The 6,000-nt window shown below is 39.7% G+C and overlaps 1 protein-coding gene across 2 annotated transcripts in view; it reads left to right on the plus strand.

Moving 5' to 3' along the window:
* Positions 1-6,000, plus strand: part of LOC135113200 (centrosomal protein 43-like) — a 155,151-nt gene that overhangs the window by 39,010 nt on the left and 110,141 nt on the right. The window lies entirely within an intron of this gene.

Here is a 6,000-nt window from a genome sequence, read left to right on the forward strand (position 1 = left end):
CGTAAAATTTGTGAAACTTTGTCTCTGAAAAGTGATGTAAAAAAATTGGAAAGTGTTGGAAAGAATACAGTGTGATTAATACCCCATGTTGCAGTGAGAAATCAATACCCAGTGCTACTTTGCAATTTAGCTAGTGGTGTGAAATCAGTCCTTTAACTGCTGATATTGCTTATATAATCAAGCCTCTCTGCTCCCGTGATGCCGTGATCACTTGTATAGTCATGAAATTTCGTGATATATTTTATGAATATTTGTGGTATGCTTCCATTCAGATGAGTTTTAGTGATTGCTGACCATTTTCTCTTTTCATCATGAGTGCCAGAGAGGCAATCACAAGGCACTTCGTTGAATTTTTTTTCACGAGATGTAGATATCTGGCTGCTTTTATGACTTGCCAGGTAGAAAGCCCATGCGCTACATGATAGAAAATGTAGTGGTGGAAGAGAAAACATGGGTTGTAAAGGCAAACTACGAGTAAAAAACTTTGGATTAATACATTAAGCTGAAATTTAGAAGAAAGAATCATGTTCTACGCAATTAATTATATCTTGGATACAGTACATCATAATAAACATCTTTATACATGAATATGTGTGTGTGTAAGTGTGTGTGTGTGTGTGTGATTACCTAGTTGTATCATGTGGGAAAGAAGCTATGCTCGTACTGTCTTGTCTCTGTAGCTATTATTATCTAACTGGCCTTGAAATTATGAATTGTTTTTGCTTGCTCCACATCCTTATATAGACAGTTCCATGTATGAACTACTCTTTGTGGAAAATTATTTTCTTTGATATCTCTTCTACAAATTTCCTTTTTCAGCTTCTTTCCGTGTCCTCTAGTGTCTTTCGTATCAAATGTCACAAAGTTGTTGCTGTCTAGCTTTTCCAGTCCTTCCATTAGCCTGTATATTGTAAGTCTCCTCTCCCTTCTTTGTTCCGGAGTTGAAAAGTTTAGTTTTTCTGGTCTCATTTTGTATGTCTCTTCACTTAAGTTTGGGATCATCTTTGTTGCTGCTCTTTTTATCCTCTCTAGTTTCCTGATGTGTTTCTTGAGACTTGCAGCTGCATATTCCAGTTTTGGATTAATCATCGTTACAGTGAGTTTCCTCATCATTTCTTTATCCAAGCATGCAAATGCAATTCTTATATTCCTTAGCAAATTCATTGTTTCTTGTTTATATGGTAATCAGCTGTTAATGTGTCTGCTACTATCACTCTAAGATCTCTTTCCTTTATTCTTTTCTCTTAACTTTTATTCACCAGATGGTATTGTAGGAAAACTATGCAAAGGGACAAAAAAGGAAAGATGGATGGAACATTTGGAAACAGATAAAGTTTTGGTAAACTGTCAATTTGGATTTAGGAGGGGAAGATCATGCTCCATGAACTTGTTGTTCTTTTATTCAAGGGTACTCGATATTAAAACCCACTAAATTATAGACCAGTGTCCTTGACTAGTATTGTAGGAAAACTATGCGAAAGAACAAAAAAGGAAAGATGGATGGAACATTTGGAAACAGATAAAGTTTTGGTAAACTGTCAATTTGGATTTAGGAGGGGAAGATCATGCTCCATGAACTTATTGTTCTTTTTTTTTTTTCTTTTATGTAGAAAGGACACTGGCCAAGGGCAACAAAAATCCAATGAAAAAAAATGCCCATTGAAATGCCAGTCGCATAAAATGGTCAAAGCAGTAGTAAAATATTGATGAATAAGTGTCTTGAAACTTCCCTCTTGAAGGAATTCAAGTCATAGGAAGGTGGAAATACAGAAGCAGGCAGAGAGTTCCAGAGTTTACGAGAGATAGGGATGAATGATTGAGAGTACTGGTTAACTCTTGCGTTAGAGGTGGACAGAATAAGGGTGAGAGAAAGAAGAAAGTCTTGTGCAGCGAGGCCGCGGGAGGAGGGGAGGCATGCAGTTTGCAAGATCAGAAGAGCAGTTAGCATGAAAATAGTGGTAGAAGACAGCTAGAGATGCAACATTGTGATGGTGAGAAAGAGGCTGAAGACAGTCAGATAGAGGAGAGGAGTTGATGAGATGAAAAGCTTTTGATTCCACCCTGTCTAGAAGAGTAGTGTGAGTGGAACCCCCCCAGACATGTGAAGCATACTCCATACATGGACGGATAAGGCCCTTGTACATAGTTAGCAGCTGGGGGGGGTGAGAAAAACTGGCGGAGACGTCTCAGAACGCCTAACTTCATAGAAGCTGTTTTAGCTAGAGATGAGATGTGAAGTTTCCAGTTCAGATTATAAGTAAAGGATAGACCGAGGATGTTCAGTGTAGAAGAGGGGGACAGTTGAGTGTCATTAAAGAAGAGGGGATAGTTGTCTGAAAGGTCGTGTCGAGTTGATAGATGGAGGAATTGAGTTTTTGAGGCATTGAACAATACCAAGTATGAAAAGACGTGGAAAAGTGCAGGGTGGTATCATTTGAATTAATGAAACTTCAACTACAAATACAAAGGGAGCAAATGCAGTTGCAAATTCAGAAGGAAGTGGAAATAGAGAAAATAAGGGCATAAAGAGGAATTAAATCAACAGAGCCCAGGGCAGGAAACAGTGCTCAAGGAAACGGGGACGTAGAGAGAAGTACAATTTATGTGTGTAAATTTGTGGAAGGGGAGGAAGAATATTTCTTCCTTCAGTTTGAGAAAACTGCAAAATTGAGGGGATGGAATGAAGATGAGTGGGCATTGCTGGTCCAGTCTAAATTTGAAGGAAAGGCCAGGGAGGCATATGCAAGTTTGAGTAAGGAAGAGGTGAGTGATCATAAAGTGATAAAGGAAGTGATGTTGGGATCAACCTGTGTAAGTCTGGGAGTGTACCAGGAAAGGTTCCACAGGATCTTTCCTCTTTATACCCTTATTTTCTCTATTTCCACTTCCTTCTGCATTTGCAACTGCATTTGCTCCCTTTGTATTTGTAGTTGAAGTTTCATTAATTCAAAATTTTCACTACTAGAAAGGCCATCAATTCCACCAAGTGCACCCAGATTTATCTTACCCCAGCACCTCTCTCTACACTCTTTCCATCATCACCCTCACTTTCATCACCATTTTTAAACCAGCTCCTCTCCATGAGAGATTTTTTAACTCCTCCTGCATTTCCTCCTTTTCTTGGATTTCAACTCTACTTGGAACTTCTCAGCCACTAAACACAATTCTTCCTTGGTTAGCGGGTATAAGGCATGCACACTCCTGGACAGAAGGAACGCTGCAACACATTTAGCTGCTGTTATTACAATCACTACACTTCACAAAATATTCCTCCAAATATTTCACCATTGGTTATTTAACCCCAACAAAATACACCTTTACACACCAATACTGGCACCATAAAATGATATACACATGAAATATATACACAGTTTAAAGAAATATTTCACACAGGTAAATTCCTCTCAATGACAATAACCATGTAGCACTCATTACACCCCACAAAATATTCAAGATTCATGATGGGCCCCCATTTCTGTCACAATCCCGGTTATCTTTCCAAGAAAGTGGATATTACACTGATCCCAGAAAGTTTTAAAGGTCTGGATTTTTAAAGGCCTCGAATGCCCACCTGACCTAACTGAAATCGCCAGCTGTTAAACCCTCTCACAAAACCCTTACCTTGGCACAGCATGCCAGGGATCACCTCAATACCAAGTCAGAAGATATATTAATAATAATGTTAACTTGCAAATAACTTGAGGTAGTACACATTAAAGGAAATTAGGGAACAAATTTCTACCCTAGATCTATACAGGATAATTCCAACACTCAGTTACAATAGATTCAAGCTCTTATTTCACCTCCCTTATTGCTCAAAGGTTATACACATCAATACAGACGTACCTCGGTACTCGACCATAATCCGTTCTGAGGTGGTGGTCGAGCACCGATTTGTTCGAACACCGAAACCAATTTTCCCATAAGAAATAATGGAAAGTATTTTAATCCGTTCTTACCATTAAGAAAAATACCTAAAATATTATAATACCTAAAATATTATACTGCGACGCGAGGTCGGACACTCGTACACCACTTTCATATTTTGCTATAATTTCCTTCTTCAGTTCAATAGTGGTCCTCACTGTTTTCCTCTTTGCCTTCCCCTTATCACTGTCTTTCTTTGGACCCATTATTAAGGGCTAGAGCAACACGAAAAAGTTTAAATCTGGGAAGAAATACTCGAACAAACTGCGTACGTCTTACTCCGCTGGTGGTCTGAGTCAAACTGACACTTACCCGCTGGCCGAGAAGGGCCGAGAAGGGCCGAGGAGCGCGTTCGGGTCGACTCGGCTCGTCGAGTCGACTCGGCTCGTCGAGTACCGAAAATCTGTTCAAGGTCCGATGCATTTTCTACTCTAATTTTTTGGTCGAGCACCGATTTGGTCGAGTATAGAGGCGGTCGAGTACCGAGGTATGACTGTATATGACATTCCCGTCATTTCACAGAGCGCTAAAGCCCTTTTACATGTTCATAGGCTGCTGAAATATTTTGCCCAGTTTCAAGAATTTCCCTAGACACTGTCACTGCATCTCTAAAATAACAATTCCCATATTTTACCTCCTCAAACCTCACAAGACATCACCAATATTACCATAGATCACCTATAACACCATAACACCGCCCACAAAGGCACCAATAATACCACAACACTACCACAACCCCAACCACAAAATGGCTGCCTCTCTGCCCTGACGCTACCCATCAGGGTTATATCACCGACACAACTCACCAACCAAATTTCAGCAGACAGTTCTTGGTACCACAAAAGACTCACCAACCTGATCCTGGATATCAGGATTATGTCACCACATCGCCAGTACCTCCATATGCATACATAGAAAGAACTTAAATTATGAAGAGAATAATACTACATGATATAAAATGAGTAAACAAGCTTTATACTAACTTATAATTAAGAATAAAGATAAGTTTTGAAGGAAATGGAACATGGGGGACACAAAGAAAACGTGTTCCTTTTCTGGGTTAACTCGGCCATTAATATGACTAATAACTGAGCAAACTTAGTATTGTTCAATGCCTTAAAAACTCAATTCCTTCATCTGTCAACTCAAAAATTACCCACTTTTCTTTAATGGCATTCAGTTGCCCCCTCTTCTACTCTGAACATCCACGGTCTGTCCTTTGCTTATAATCTAAACTGCAAACTTCACATCTCATCTCTAACTAAAACAGCTTCTATGAAGTTAGGTGTTTTTCTCACCCCACTAACTGCTAACTTTGTACAGGGGGCTTATCCATCCACATATGGAGTATCCTTCACATGCATGGGGGGAATTCCACTCATACCATTCTTTTAGACAGGGTGGAATCAAAACCTTTTCATCTTATCAACTCCTCTCCTCAAACTGACTTCCTTCAGCCTCTTTCTCATTGCTGCAATGTTGTATTTCTTGCTATCTTCTACCACTATTTTCGTGCCAACTGCTCTTCTGATCTTGCTAACTGCATGCCTCCCCTCCTCCCATGGCCTTGCTGCACAAGGCTTTCTTCTTTCTCTCATCCCTCATCCCTATGCTTTTTGTCCACCTCTCTAATGGAAATGTTAACCAGTATTGTCAATCATTCATCCCATTTTCGGGTAAACTCTGGAACTCCCTGCTTGCTTCTGTATTTTCATCTCCCTATGACTTGAACTTTTTCAAGAGGGAGGTTTCAAGATGCTTATCCCATATTTTGACTAATGCTTTTGACTCCTTATGAGGACTGGCACCTCAATGGGCCTTTTTTTTCTTTTTTGGTTGCAATTTTTGTTTCCCTTGTCCAGTGCTCCTATATAAAAAAAATATAAAGAATGATGGCCTAAATTACCTGTACATTACCTGATGTTTTCCTGAGGTGCTAGGATATGTGGAGAAGACTCATCCCCCAGTCCCACTTGAGGAGGTCAGGGCTTCAGAGGATTAGCATATTTGGTTCACCACGGCATAGCCTATGAATTTTCCCTTGGATGCAGCCCCAAAGGCTTATGATTAATC

The sequence above is a fragment of the Scylla paramamosain genome, chromosome 25 (genome assembly GCF_035594125.1).
Source record: "Scylla paramamosain isolate STU-SP2022 chromosome 25, ASM3559412v1, whole genome shotgun sequence".
Lineage (NCBI taxonomy): Eukaryota > Metazoa > Arthropoda > Malacostraca > Decapoda > Portunidae > Scylla > Scylla paramamosain.